Source organism: Mizuhopecten yessoensis, unplaced genomic scaffold (genome assembly GCF_002113885.1).
Source record: "Mizuhopecten yessoensis strain PY_sf001 unplaced genomic scaffold, ASM211388v2 scaffold7547, whole genome shotgun sequence".
NCBI classification, from domain to species: Eukaryota; Metazoa; Mollusca; class Bivalvia; order Pectinida; family Pectinidae; genus Mizuhopecten; species Mizuhopecten yessoensis.
In genome coordinates, this window is record NW_018407102.1 from 1,125,536 (window position 1) to 1,142,457 (window position 16,922).

At 33.3% G+C, this 16,922-nt stretch overlaps 1 protein-coding gene across 1 annotated transcript in view; it reads right to left on the reverse strand.

Moving 5' to 3' along the window:
* LOC110453899 (methylcytosine dioxygenase TET2-like) overlaps positions 1–4,853 on the reverse strand; it is a 41,297-nt gene extending 36,444 nt beyond the window's left edge. Inside the window, exon 1 of the mRNA XM_021503108.1 lies at positions 4,620–4,853. The gene's annotated coding sequence lies outside the window, so the exon portion shown is untranslated. The remainder of the gene's footprint in view (positions 1–4,619) is intronic.
* Between the last annotated feature and the right edge of the window lie 12,069 nt (positions 4,854–16,922).

Below are 16,922 nucleotides of genomic sequence, written 5' to 3' on the forward strand. Positions count from 1 at the left end.
CAACATGTTTTCGATACAAGGAGGTAAATTCCAACATGTTTTCGATACACAGATAGTTCATTTTTAATGACAGTCGCCTAGGTTAATCACTTACTTGGGCTTGGTAACAAACTTTGCTCTTTTTTACAATTATCTGGTTAACCTATATTTCACCTCATACTTAGTCTAATGTGTTTATGCACTAGATAACTTTAAAAGATACAGCCCTGTCTTGTCGAATACGCATACAATCACTCTCGTTAAGATAAGCTCCTTACACTCTGTATATTAACACATAAATGTTTAGTTCTTCCAAATGACTTCATTGATTTCCAATCAGTTATGCCTATGTTGTCAACAAATACGTTATCTCGACATTCTCAGTTGCTTGTAGTATGTTGTCATCTTTTGTAACTTTTTTTTTTTCACAAACCACTTTGCATATGCAAAACATACTTTGTTTTTTTAACATATATATACATGTTCAACATTACCTGGAAAAAAATCTGCCAATAATTTGAAAAGTTATAATTACATTTTCATTTATAAATTAAGATGATTAATTGATTGATATTCATGCAAGGTTAACCAAAAATAGCATGGTGTGAAATGAGGACAATGTGAGCTACCCTATATAAACCTAGAAGATATTTAGTCTACAGATATATTCCTTCTTTGCATATTGCAGATTTATCTTCTCTTGTGAGCAGGTATTGATTGTTACGTCATTGTTTTATGAGAGTAACGTCATCAATTTTTGAGAAAACGATGTAATTTTTTCACACAAACCAATGACGTAACAATCAATACCTGCTCACAAGAGAAGATAACTCTGCAATATGCAAAGACGGAATACAGCAAATGCAACTGTATTAGTTGCTATTCAAACAAAGGTATTCCATTGTGTGTAACGGTAGCTACTTGCTGTATACAATGGCATTAGTCTACAAATTAACGACTATAAATACTGCTTTAATATAGAATCAATACATTTAATATAAAGGCGATTACCCTGGGTACTCATTTTTTGAATAAGACACAAGAAACAGGGTTTCCCCATGCCTAGGGGAAAGCGTTACGATATTCTGCCTTGATGTATATGTCTGTTACATAAACAGATGGCAAATTCTAGATCACTAAACTCTGAAAATGGAATTCTACTCCCCTTAACTTTCTTAATGAGCAGTAAATTATTAAACTTTAATCTCCATATACAAACCACAAATCAAAATGGCCATTATGTTACGAATTCTTATAACAACGTAACATTTGTGTTCTTCAAAGATTCCTGTCCAAATGCACTCTAATTTATCCACAGTTATATCCCCTAAATTTTAATTCGGATGATCATGCAACTCTTCCACACTTCGGCCAGGAGACTTCCATTGACCGGGTAGCTCAGTCAGTCAGAGAGACAGTATTACAACCCGCTATCCAGGGTTTGAATCTCGTTCCAGCCCTGCTTAACTTTTACGCTCAGAGCAATGTTGTTGATTATATTTTGTTTCGTTATTTTTCATAAAAGTCCTGTAAGGTATGGTTTTCTTTTCAGAAAATCTTTATCAAAGCCACATAGTCATGCGGGCAGAAACAGTTACCAATGCATAGCGACAGTTTTCAGTAGTAGTACGCAAATCCTTAATTGAAATGAATGGTTTCACGGCAATCAAACTAGTTACTTGTAACAAAATTTGCCAATATCATACTCGCCAACTCTTCCTATTGAGGTAGGAGAATCCCGATTTTGGACCCTAAAATTGAGCATTTTCAACCAGTGAATTTGCTAAACTAGAACAGCACAAACTATGCCATCTAAAAGTGTTATTTCTTCCCCAGGGTGTACATACACACATTTATTTTATGGTTTTATTTCTGAACATGCGTAGTCTCCCCCATTGAAATTTCAAAAATTTAGCAAGTATGCATTAGCAATTAAGTTACAGGTCAATTTAAGGTTGGTTTGTAATTAACGTTGCAGTTTAATTACACTGTACAAACATTTGACACTAAATGTACATAAATTCAAATCCAATGTCATACATAATGAGACATTTCCAAACCTGTTAACACAGAGCGGTCCGTACACAGAGCTGTCGAATTCCCCTAACTTCCTTTTATTGGAACATAATATATCAAGACATGAAATGTTTCTTTTTGATAAATCATGTAGTAAAATTAACAAAATTCATTTATACAAAGTATTTTGGATAAACACAGAAAATTCAGAATACTTTTGTGAACAAATTCTAAATGAAATTTTATATAAAAAGATATCCTTTATTTAGAATGTGCTTTCTTCAATCAAGATTTCAAGATTACCATATGCCTGAAGCTTATAATGAAACATCATTGAAATTCTGTTGGGTTAGCAATTTTATTGGTTTTCCATCAGAGCTGCTTGACTCTATTTGGGCAAACAACAACACAGCGCCTTACTATATTTGGTGGTAGTTATACATATATATATATAAGGAAAAACAATCAGTTTACTTCATATATACATATGTATTTAATACATCATTTACGCATCGTTAAACCTTAACATTTTACCAGATAAGTTCTGAATGCATAAATATTAGCATGTAACACAACCCTTCCATTAAATGTCGATAAATCTGTGTTCACCAACATACATACAGGTAAATTTATACAATAAAAGTTCTCCGGTCAAAATTCATTTAAATGTTTTATCCAATGAAATGGTGAATCGTGAACTGAATTATACAGCATCAATGACCTTCAATGATCTGTATAGGAACCGTTTGTCTACAATTGTGCATAATTTAACTATCAATAACAATAGTCTGAAACCAAACAAGGAACTAAACATGAACGAATAAGGAAACAGATTTGGATTAAAATTTGTTTGTGAAATTTTTTATTAGATGTCTCGAAACCAAATAACTTTTAATGAACAGCCGAAGTTCATGATTAAAGAAATCCAATATTGGTTCTACCGCAGTTTCTCGACATCGCCTTCAATATATTACGTAATATTTCACAAGAATTAACAGCCAGTTTCTACATTTATCTATTGTGTATATAACATTGCAAGTACATATATATTGCTACACCGTCAAAAAATTCAGGGTCATTAGGCACTATACAGTGACAGAACAAGTGCGAAGTATATGCCTTACATGTGTCGACATAGCAGGTCTATTTATAGATCCACTGGTTTTTCCCTTGGTGTTGTTCGCGATCGAACACCAATGTTATAAAACCACTTGGAATTACATAAAGTGCATCAGCATGTATACACAGTAAACGTTATCAAAAATTTCAAGATTTAAATTAACCAAGGTTTACATACAAAACAAACATGTTAGATTTTGATATTTCAGCATAGAACCTATACATGTATATTAAACGATAAGAATTATCAACCTAATACAACTTTTATCATCGTTTCTGATAACATACATAACATACCAATATGTTTCAATCAAGATCCAGTTATTTCTTTTTCTTTTTAAGTATTTAACTACACGCTCTAAATAATCTTTCGTCTGTTTTTTTTATATAAATTGTATGTGTTATACTTGTGATAGCTTCAGCAGTGTCGCGGAATAATCACTCTAGAACCAAGTCCATGGTAATCTGGTGTTTGGGTTTTATTTTATGACAAAATTATCTATTTTTCATATCATTAAAGCACCATTTAAGCTTATATCACCATTTCAACACATATAATTAAAAACCAGATGATTTCAAAAGTTTCCAGATGATTTCAAAAGTTAACAAATTTTAATGCATGTATTTCATTGTATTATATCGTTCTTAAATTTATTGATATTTATTTTGTTGAACAAATCATAAAATCAATGTAAAACTATTAACTATCTTGAAAAACAATGTACAACAGTGTTTATCACTACTGAGATTAGATTATCAGATTGATTGATGGATATTTAAAATATTATTATAAATTATTTTAATTGGTAAAACAAATGTGTAACTTGTAGATATTCCGCTGACCCCTAGCTCTGCCCGATCCGCCGTGTGGGCATGTCGGCTCTCACGTACACATTTGTGTATCCCGACCAATGTATACTCGGTAATGGTTCTGATCCAGGAAAACGCGGGAAATATATATTATCTTAAAGTCAGTAGAAAAATCTTCCTTAATAATTAAATGTAGCACAGGACGCAAACATACCAAAGAATTTGATATAGGTTTAGATCACAAGAAAGCATGGCATTGTTTGTGGTTCAACGTGGCTATTTTTAGATCCCGACAACATAAAATATGCGAATCTAATAGATCAGGGCGGCGTTTCGCGTTAGGTTTTTCGTGATAACTAGAAGATTACAACATGCAAGACGTCTAATGGGTACACACTTAGGTACAAAGGTACTAATATTAGACATTACAATTGTATGAACACTTGCAAACGACCTAAAACAGTGTGTAACGCCGTCAGAAAAAACCTATCTGACTAATATATAGCGTACAAGTGTTCGCCATGCACGAAATCTTTAGTGTGTTTCGAGGTCAACCATATTGTAAAACGTTCGGTAGTTTCCAATATAGAGAACGGATCTGTACACCTATGGTGACCAGGACATTCAATAATGTATGAGTGCATTTTGTGTAAATTTTGCGAGCATGTTTGGTGTGCAGAAAACGTAATATTTACCTTGTGTCGGGCCGAGTCGGATAGCTCCGACCTGTCGTCTCCTAGCTTATGCAAATACACGGGGCAGACACTGAGTCACGTGACGCCGTCATTTCGCACTTGGATAAACTCGCTAAATAGTAAACCCGTATATATACTCTGTATTTATCACGACTGAATGAGCTTTAATCTAAGGCAACTGAAAACATATATAGCACGTGTTGCTTTGCAAATGGATAACATGCATATTCGAATAACAATAAACTACATGAACTGTGAGGCCATATGTTAGACTCGGCCTTCCCGTTGATCGATATATTTTGATTGATTTTATCGTCAAGTGTCCGACATATTTATAGCTCCGTGTCTGGACATGTTGTGTCAGAAGGTAAAAACACGCTTGATTGTATGTGGATTTACATCTCCGTATATTAGTGTATGGGAGAGCAGCTATTGAATTTAAATGTCAATACCGAAGTATTAGGCGTCTGATAATGACAGGTCTGTTATAACCACGGATTAGCCGATGATATGATAAATTGTATTGCATTTTTACAAAAATATATCTAGCCACACGATGAAAGCAATATATACAAGGATTTTGGTTTCTGGACGAGGCAATGACTTGTAGGCCGGATATTTTGTCACTTTCAGATCAAATGAGTTAATAAATGAATGAATTAAAAAAAAATCAATAATGTCAGTTTATCATGACTGAAATTTTATACTCCTATGTATGTCAAGAATCAAGAGTCAAGAAGCTTTATTTAACGTCGCATATACATGTCACATAATAACATTAGCACTGTAGTGCCATTCTTGCGACAAAACATATTTACAATATCACAACTATCACAGTACTTATGGATATATATATATATATAAACAAGACAACAATTCAATTTAGATATGCTGCAAATATACAGTAGTACATAGTAAGGCCCTATAACCACGGAAAATAATTTGTGAATCGCTTTGAGACGACCTACGAACTAGGTTGTGATAAAGCGGTATATAAGAATCTCGAGTTATTATTATTATTATTATTATATATGCAATCCAAGTTTATGCAAAATAAAAAATTAGAAATTTTAAAAGAAATACTTTAATAGTGAACAGTTGTATGCCACACAAGTGTTGCAAAAGACAAGTTAAGACACTATCATAGTGTAATGTACATACAATGTATATACACTAATATAGTGTGAATTAAAAATAGATAATGAAGTCATAGACTGAAACAGAGAGCTATAATTATGATATTGTAAAAAGTAATGATCTTTTCAAATAATGGAGCTCAAGTCTGAAATAAATATCACCGGCTGTAAAGTACTGAAGTATATCAACAAAAGCAACAGTGAATGAATTAAGGTTGATTCCAAAGGGGGACAACTCACACTATATGGTGTGTGCAGGCTGTTCCACATCTGGGAAGCAGCAAAACATAAAAATATCTAACCGTATGTGGAGGTGTTAACCTTTGGGATCTATATCAGGTTATCTTGTCTACGATTTCAAAACATTTCTTTCCTCTCAACAAGATTTTGTAAAATTGATGGAGAAATATCATTTAAAATTTTAAAAACCTCAGAGGCCATATCTTTCATACGTTTTACATATAAATCAATGACCGGGGAAACAATCATTTTCAATAAAACGAAGTGCTCGTTCATGAACTTTTTCAATTTTCCTAGTATTTGTTAATGCACAAAAGTGCTAGGCAAGTGGACAATAGTTAAAATTTGATAGAATAAAAGACTTAAAAATGGTAATTTTTCCTTTCTTTATAAGATTGTTACCCAGTCTTTTTAAAACAGCAAGTTGTTTAGCCGCATTTCTACAAAGGCGAGATATATGTACATCAAATTTAAGAAGAAAGTCAATATCCATACCTAATGGTTTCACACTGTCTTCACACATAATCTCAATAATAATCTAAATAATATTAAAAGATTTGATAGAGTTACTAGTCTTTTTGCCAAAACATATTACCGGGAATTTCTCTGGATTGGCTTTCCAGACTGCTGCGTCCTGCAAAACATTACGTAGCCAAAGTTTTCGAACGAAATTAATCCAGTCTAGTATATATTGTTGAGGAAACTTTCAGAGCTTCATCATGACGTGTATCGGGGTGTTCTGACTCAATCTCATTACAAGAGACAAGAAACTTTATTTAACGTCGCGTATGTCAAACAGGGAAACATTAGCGCTGTAGCGCTATTTTTGCGAAAAACATGATAAAAAGCAAACAGAAAACAACAAACAATCTATACACTATCACAGAAAGCTAGCACATAATCAGCGAGTAAAACATACAATAGCATAGCAGCATATAATTAGATATCACAGTCACTAAATTTAAAGTACTATACTAAAAATTATGTAATGAAATGATAGTGAACATAGGTGTTGCTATATAATAGCAGGGTTAAAGCACTACAAGTGTAATGTACAAACATGCTAGTATAGCAAAAGAGTAAAAATTGACATGATATACACTGATATAGTGTAAATTAATACAAGACGACAAGGTCTAGTAAGTAAAAACATATTGAGCTATAATGATGATTAGAAGAGAGGGCTAGAAACTATGCTGCCAGTTATTGGTATATCAAAGCGCCATGCAAAGCAGCGGTTAAGCTAAATAGATTGGTAAATAAGTTTAAAAAACAAAACAAAAGCAGGTAACCAGTAATAAAGACTAAAACACTGAAGAAACATTGAAACTCTAAACACAGGTACAGATACGACATGAGCAAACAGGGCCATCCCAGGAGTGCATCAGTCTGGCAAAATCTGGATAACTATCCAACTTCCTCAAATGATTTGGAAGACTGTTCTTCACCCGGGCGGCCTCGTAGCGAAAAGACTTCAGTCCATACCTGGTTGTTCCTACTCTTGGTAGCTCCAGCTGCCTTTCATTCCTGAGGTTATAAAAAGACGATATCAAGGTTAAAAGATTGCATAAGTAATCTGGAGCTTCATTGGTAATAATTTCAAAAACTTCGCAAGCCATGGTTTTCATTCTGTTTATATTAAGAAAAGATAAGTTAGCTTTCTCTAAAAGATCTGAAACTGGCGTTGTGAAGTCTTCCACAATAAAACGAATGGCTCTTTCTAGTATCCTCTCAATCTTCCTTGTGGAATTTAAATTGCAGAAATGCCATGCCAGGAGACAATAATTAAAATTTGAAAGAATAAACGCTTTAAAAATCCCCTGCTTGCACATAACTGTTTAGATGCTCTCTTGCAAATGTTTGACACATGAAAGTCAAACTTTAAGTTAAAATCAATGTCTACACCAAAAAGTTTAACAACATCTTCACATTTTACAACATGGTCTTTAATAGTATAGAAAGATATCATATTATGCGTTTTTTCCCCCAATGGATATAGCCTGAAATTTGTCAGGATTGGCCTTCATACCATTATCCTTGAACCACTTGATTAACATATTACAAGTGTATTCTTTAATTGAACAGGGTCAGAGTCAATATGCGACAGTGTGTTACCATCCGCATAATTATAGAGGGTACCCTTATGAACATAATAAAAGATGTCATTTATAAAAATATTAAAAATTAAAGGTCCTAAAATAGATCCCTGAGGTTCTCTCCAACTGTTCCCAGTCAGAGACATTGGACCCCAGCCTAGTCGCGCTGAAATCTGCCCCCGAGATAGCTACTGATGAGACCGACTGCGGCCTCGTCCAAGCAGCCCGTGAGGAATACAGTCGAAGGCCTTGGAGAGATCCACGAGGATAGCACCTACAAACTTGTTCTCATCCAATGCCCTTTGTCAATCCTCAAGGTGACGCAGCAGGGTAGAAATGGCATCTATATCCCTTCCTGAAAGAAGCAAGAAAAGGATTAAATATACGATTAAAAAAGTAGTTGTTTAATTGATCATGTAAAATCTCTCCTTTTTTTGAAGTAAATGGTAAAATACTGACAGGTCTGTAATTCTGTTTGTCAAGTGGATCCTTCTTTTTAAAAATTGGACAACCTGTGCCAACTTGAAATTATGAGAAAAAGACTTGGTTTCAAGGCAATGATTAAATAAAGTGGCAAGGGTAGAGCTTAAGGAAGAAGAACCTGACTTGAGAACCTTAGCAGGAATACCATCAACACCTACATACTTTTTACCATCAAACTTACTGATAATGCTTTGCTACACTTTCTGCATTAACTGTTTGGAAACTGTAGGACCTTTCACCCTGCACATCAGCTTTAATAGTGCAGATGCTACTGTTGGTTTCTAGAGTTTGGATATCCAGGGTGTTTCCAATTCCATCAGCAGCATGTACAAAGTAATCATTAAAAATATCACAAACCTCTTTCTGGTTTGAAGTAACCTGATCGTTTTCACAGAGAATTGTAGTAACACCGCTTGATTTGACTTTTTTTGATAGACAAGACCGCTTCACTGTGGGCCAGAAGTACTTAGACTTGGCATCACCTGCACATCTCTCGATAAAGTAGTTTCTTAAAGACTGCCTTCGCAACTTAACCACCAAATTTCTCTGTTTCCGGTACTTAGCCCAGTGTGCATAACTCCTACATGCTTTGTGTTTATCAAATAACATCCGTTTTCTAAAAGCTGCTTTGCGGAGTTCACTGTTAAAATAAGGTGGCTTGATGAGGTTTTTTTTCTCAACAATAGGTACATGGGCGTCCATCACCTCACGCAGTAAATACTCTTGTGCCCAGTAAATATCATCCAAGTCATCAAACATAAAAAATACATGGAAAGGTGGAAAAGATAAATCACTGTTAAAAGGACTCTCATCGGAATTATTAAAGCTTCTGAATTTGACCTTTTGTTGTTTGACCTTCGGTACTGCACCCTTGATTACAGTTCCAATAGTGTTGTGCCAATCACTCCTACCACAGCTAAAATTAAAAGTATTAAAAGACAAATTTGAACTATTGGTAAGAATAGCATCAACACGAGAAGGCGTGCAGTCTGTTACAAAGCATGTTGCAGTTTTCACAAGATTATTAGGGGTTAAGAAATCTACGGCAAATTTTAGGGTTTACCAAGAATTAGGAAGATTGTCTTAGGAAATAATTAGGAAATTTATAATTTTTAAATACTGGTTAAAATTAAAACAAACTGACAATTGTGTTTAACATGCATGTTATCAAGAAATGTTAGAAAATGGTAGTGAATGGATGAATGGAGTAAGAAATGAACTATTTAGAATGGGAGTAGGGTACATATAGCAATATAGAGATACCTATACATCCGATTATATTATGAATATGATTAAAAGCAGAATGTGTGACATATTTAAGCAAGAATGTAAAGAAAAAATAGATTCATCTTCTAAGTGGTCACTGTACAAGTTTATTTGCGATTTTGTTTGTTTACAACCATATCTAACAAAACCAATAAGAAATACAAATCGGAAAGAAATTACAAAAAATAGACTGTCATCTCACAAATTAAATATTGAAATTGGTAGGTATAACAATGTAGATAGGATTGAAAGAACATGTGCATACTGCAACAGTGGGGATATCGAAGATGAATTTCATTTTATATTAAAATGTGAATGTTTTGTAGATTTAAGAAAGAGTTTTATTAAGAAATATTACTATGAAAGACCTAGCATGTGTACATTTACCCAACTAATGGAAACAGTGAACAAAAAAGAGTTAACGAATTTAGCCAAATATATTAAGCTGAGTAACCAGAAAAGAAAAGACTATGTACCAATATAACGAGGAATGTCTCTCTACACTATACCAATGTGTGTGTGTGTGTGTGTGTGTGTGTGTGTACTTGTGAGTGTATGTCGATATGTGTGTGTGTGTGTGTGTGTGTGTGTGTATTTGTGTGTGTATATCGATATGGGTGTGTGTGATTGTATTGTTTATCCTTGTATATGTGTTTTGAACTGATGAGCCGTAAGGTTCAAGGTAATAAAGAACTGAACTGACTGTTCTCTGAGTGCCAACATATTTAAGGTGCTATTTTATGAAACAATGGGAAGTCAATTATATACTGTTTCATATAAAGGGTGCAAATTTCACCAAAACATTCACCTGAGATTTACCTGTGTTTCATGCTACACACTTTCTGAGATAACGTTTGCTATTATATATATCTTAAAATGTTACGTACATCTTCTAAACACTGAAAAGTGTCTCCTTATTTTTTGAAGTTTGGAGAACAAATAAATAGATAAAAAATAACATAAAACGTCTGAAATAACAGTGATTCTGATTTTGCTTTCAAAGTAAAGAATAAAAGTTATTTAGTAAGAAAAAAAAATGTTGTGATGAGGGAACATTTAAGGATTGAATTCTGTTTTGTTGAGGTTTATGGGGTATAAACCTCAATTGGTCTTGAGACAATTTTTATGAACTGCGAAGCAGTTCATATTGAATTTGTCTCGAGACTTATTGAGGTTTATACCCCATAAGCCTCGACAAAATGGAATTCTATCCTTATATTTACATTCAGAGCGATATTGATATTTGTACGGATAATTTCTAAAATATCGGTCTTGTGCAAGTCTAACACCACGGAAGGTATTAACACTTATGACGTCATCACTCACTGTGACTGGTAAGATAAATAAGCAAATTAAGATGTAAATTATTTTTTGAATAAAAACTGAAAACAGTCTTCAAATGGAACTACTTCCCGCGCTCCGCGGAATAACAGAGTACTCAGGTTGATTAATATGCTGATGTATTCATACGTCATCTGAAAAGTTCATTGAAAAATAACCTATAAAATGTCAAGTAGGTATATTGAGTCCAAGTTCAGTAGAAATGTAAATATATATACATGTATGACGAAGGTAGTAATATTTTAACACAAATGAACGTAGTTTTCTGAAAATTGGATCCTGGAAATTATTCCATATCATAGGGACATGATAATTTGTTACAGCTATATTTGGACCTAAACTAAGGTGTTCAGAGTAATTATACCCCCTCCACACCCCCGCAACGAAGTTATGGGGTATACTCTGCCTGCCTACCTGCCTGCCTGCCTGTCTGCCTGTCCACAGTAACTTTTTAATAGAGTTACGGCCTTTTATGCGAAATAACTTGTCCGGAAAACCCCATCTTAGCTAATAGACAGAATTTATTGAAACTTTACTTGAATGATCAGTATATTATGTAGTTGTGCACCGGCATTTTAATTTCAGATTTCAACGCTTTTTAAGGGAGTTACGGCCCTTTATGCAAAATAACTTGTCCGGAAACCCCAAGGTCAGGGTCACTTAATGCTGTATAAACTACCAGCATCTGCGGGTGTATTAGTTATCCTCCGGATGAAAGTTCTTGTTTTACATGTTTAAGGGGTTTAGATAGACTTTCGGTAAAAATGCCACCCGAATGATTAATTCGACTTCCTGCAAAAAGGCCAATCCCAATAATAATTGAGAGGGGTAGGGGGCAATATATACCGAAAACGATCTAAACCACTAAAACATGTAAAATTACTCTGAACACCTTAGTTTTGGTCCAAATATTCCTGTAACAAATTCTCAGGTCCCTGTGGTATCCACCTGTGGAAGTTCAGTGTCCGTAATAACATGTAAAATCATTATTCTGCATTATCTATGGCGACACATTTTTGAAACTGATAAACTTAAAACATAATTTATTTTACAACAATTGTAAAATAAGTTTTATCACTAAAACTGTTCGGGATGGAAGCGCGCTGATCGGGAGTTAATGTGGGAGGATAACGGAGTTCCCACGTGTCCGGGCTCGGTTCATGTCCTATCGAGGAATCCAACCCCGGCCGTCTTGGTGAAAGACGAGTACACTATCAACTACCCCACCCACCAAACAATACTGAACACGTTTAAAGGGTGACGTGTTTCTATATCCTTCACAAATATCTCACGTTACAACTACAAAGAATCTGCTGGTCACTTGTGTCACTAGAATCGTGCAGTCGTATGCCATAGTCGGCACAATGTCGTGACGTCAAAGGAAAATAAAAATGAACAATAAAATGATGTGACGGAAACAATATGATATGACGTCAAAATCAGCTTTCGACGGGAGAGAACACCTGCGGATCAGGAAAGAAAATAGATCACAAATGCTGATACCAATGTTTTGGAAATATATTATTGATAAGAACGGAGAAAATGAATCATTCCTTGGTTAGAATATAAAAAGAAAAGATTTTCCCACAACCATCCGACTCGTTGGATAAACCTGTCAGCAGTTGACAAACACTTTTGTTTACCCTCTGGATAACACCATGAACGTTATTCATTGGTCAATCTTCGAATGATAATTTTCACGTTACAATGCTTTTCATCGTCATCTTCCAATGTGACGGATTGATCCGGGTAAATGTCAATGTCAATGGTATCTAGAGTTACAATTATGACGTTGTTGTAGCGATGAATGAACAATCGGGTCATCACAATCCTTTTATGGTAATTTCATTATTCGAAATCCGTCAAACGGATCATGCCGTGAAATGAACTTTATTTTCAACATTCTTTGGTTTTATGTACTATGGATATTGATGCAACCGATTTGGATTTTACACTGTCACGAATTTCAAAGAAAACCCGTTCAATTAACACATTTAAATTCTAGATTTAAGAGCTCCATAATATACGTGCTATTCGAGGCGGGAGGACAAAGCGACACTGATCTAGCTGCGCTGATAGGCCTATATGGACGCATTTTTAACCTACCATCATCAGATGGTGGGCTATTCAAATCGCCTGTCGTCCGTCCTTAAACATTTCTTGTTATTGTTATTTCACAGAAAGTACTGGAAGATCTTTCTCAAATGTGATATGTAGGTTCCCCTTGGTCCTTAGTTGTGCATGTTTAATTTTGAGACTGATCGGAGCAACAAAATGGCCTATAGGCGGCCATCTTGGATTTTGACAGTAAATGTTTGTTGTTTCTATTTCTCAGGAAGCACATAAGGGATCTTCCTTAAATTTGATAAGTATGTTTCCCTTGATCTGTAGTTGTGTACGTTTTATTTTGAGACGGATAACAGAAAGAAAATGGCCGGCAGGTAAACAATCAATCGAACTGACAGGACTAATGAAGATGGCACAATGGTGGGCGCCAAGATCTCTTGGTTTTATATTGTTTATATAATATTATCATTGTTTTTATCATGGAATTTCCAGCGGTATAGTAAATATACTTGTTTAGATTTGATGTATATTCCATGGTTAGTACAAACCTTTTCTGTTATTGTTTGATTTACGTAACTTTCGGCCAGGATATGGAAGAAAATTAGCAGATCAGTACATAAGTAGAGGACCTATGGAGAGCCCCGCCACGTTTCCCCCATACTTATATATATGATAGCCTCTGTTGGCCCTATTGTAATTGAATGAATATATTTATGTACCATAGCTTTCATAATACGCCAGGGTGTGATGGTTCAGTAGTTGCTACACGGAAATAAATTGTCATTTCTCGTTGGGAGAGTGGGTGTGTGCCAAGATATATCAACCATTTTTTTTTATTTCGTAAGTCGTGGTAAATATGCTCAATATTACCCGGGTTATTGAGTAAGTATAATGGGCAATTCTATAAGTGAACGATACATACTGACACTCCGCATGTGATGATGAAATGAATGGGCTAACAAAGCTACCGTTCCGCTTTGTGTTTGTCTCCGTCTTTGTAGACTCGCAGGGTAATTGTAATTGTATCTTGTATATTGTTTACTGTATCTTGTATCTTGTAATTATATATTGTAACTTGTATATTGTATCTTGTATCTTGTATATTGTATCTTGTATATTGCATACTGTATCTTGTATATTGTATCTTGTATATTATATATTGTATCTTGTATCTTGTATATTGTATCTTGTATATTGTATATTGTATCTTGTATATTGTATCTTGTATCTTGTATATTGTATCTTGTATTTTGTAATTGTATATTGTATCTTGTATCTTGTATCTTGTATATTGTATATTGTATCTTGTATATTGAATCTTGTATATTGTATCTTGTATATTGTATCTTGTATCTTTTATTTGTATATTGTATCTTGTAATTGTATTTTGTTGCTGTGTCTTGTAATTGTATCTTGTATCTTGTATATTGTATCTTGTACTAAGATACAATATACAAGATACAGTATAATTGTATCTTGTATACTGTATCTTGTATCTTGTATACTGTATCTTGTATCTTGTAATTGTATCTTGTATCTTGTATACTGTATATTGTATCTTGTATATTGTAATTGTATCTTGCATATTTTATACTGTATCTTGTATATTGTATACTGTATCTTGTATATTGTATCTTGTATCTTGTATCTTGTATCTTGTAATTGTATCTTGTATCTTGTATCTTGTATATTGTAATTGTATCTTGTATAGGTAATTGTATCTTGCATATTTTATACTGTATCTTGTAATTATATCTTGTATGTTGTATACTGTACCATGTATATTGTATCTTGTATATTGTATCTTGTAATTTTATCTTGTATATTGTATATTGTATCTTGTATCTTGTATCTTGTATATTGTATTTTGCAATTTTATCTTGTATATTGTATATTGTATCTTGTATCTTGTATATTGTATCTTGTATCTTGTAATTGTATCTTGTATCTTGTAATTGTATCTTGTATCTTGTATCTTGTATCTTGTATCTTGTATTTGTATCTTGTATCTTGTACCTTGTAATTGTGTCTTGTATCTTGTATCTTGTATCTTTTATTTGTATATTGTATCTTGTAATTGTATTTTGTTGCTGTGTCTTGTAATTGTATTTTGTATATTGTATACTGTATCTTGTATCTTGTATATTGTATCTTGTAAGGGTAATTGTATCTTGCATATTTTATACTGTATCTTGTAATTGTATCTTGAATGTTGTATACTGTATCTTGTATATTGTATCTTGTATATTGTATATTGTATCTTGTATCTTGTAATTGTATATTGTATCTTGTATACTGTATACTGTATCTTGAATCTTGTATCTTGTATCTTGTATCTTGTATATTTTATCTTGTATCTTGTATCTTGTAATTGTATCTTGTAATTGTATCTTGTATCTTGTAATTGTATCTTGTATATAGTATTTTGTATCTTGTAATTGTATCTTGTATATTGTATCTTGTATACTGTATCTTGTATCTTGTAATTGTATATTGTATCTTGTATCTTGTATATCGTATCTTGTATCTTGTAATTGTATCTTGTATCTTGTATATTGAATCTTGTATCTTGTATATTTTATCTTGTATCTTGTAATTGTATATTGTATCTTGTATATAGTATTTTGTATCTTGTTATTGTATCTTGTATATTGTATCTTGTATACTGTATCTTGTATCTTGTAATTGTATATTGTATCTTGTATCTTGTATATCGTATCTTGTATCTTGTAATTGTATCTTGTAATTTGTATATTGAATCTTGTATATCGTATCTTGTATCTTGTAATTGTACCTTGTATCTTGTAATTATATCTTGTATCTTGTAATTGTATCTTGTATCTTGTATATTGAATCTTGTATCTTGTATATTTTATCTTGTATCTTGTATCTTGCAATTGTATCTTGTAATTGTATCTTGTATATCGTATCTTGTATCTTGTAATTGTATATTGTATCTTGTATACTGTATACTGTATATTGTAATTGTATATTGTATATTGTATCTTGTATATTGTACCTTGTAATTTGTATATTGTATCTTGTATCTTGTATATTGATCTTGTATCTTGACTTTTTACTTGAAACATCATGAACGATTAGACTAAGTTTGTAAATTTGATGAAATTTCAATGAAAACGTAATTTTCAAGTTTATGTCGCAGAATTGTATGGGGTAGTTAAATTGTTGTTGTTTTTCTACCAAAATGAAAGCTTGATACTAGTATGTAAAATCATAGAGGCCATAGATAGCTGATAAACAAGACAAGATAGCGAAAGTTTACAAATCCAACAAATTGCCAATCAACCTGTATCGAGCACATGTTTCTGTCTGAGTTACAATCGAAAATACGCCTGTTCCTGCTTATTATATTACCACAAATAAAGATCCATTTAACACTTGATAAATGCGGAGATATTTGAAGCAGCTTTTAACACGTTTGATTCATATGACTTGGAATGCGAGATCAGGGTATTTATCTGGACAGGCGCTCTTTTTAGCAACGGTCCTATGTGTAATATTCTTCGCCTCACAAATCCATAAGGATTCATTTGAAGATAATTTTTTTTATAATTTGGCGTCCGCCACCTTAATTGAATGTTTGTCAGGTTGTGTTTCAGAAATAAATTGACACACCACCAAGTTTTATATCGACTTTCGGTAAAATGAGCCCC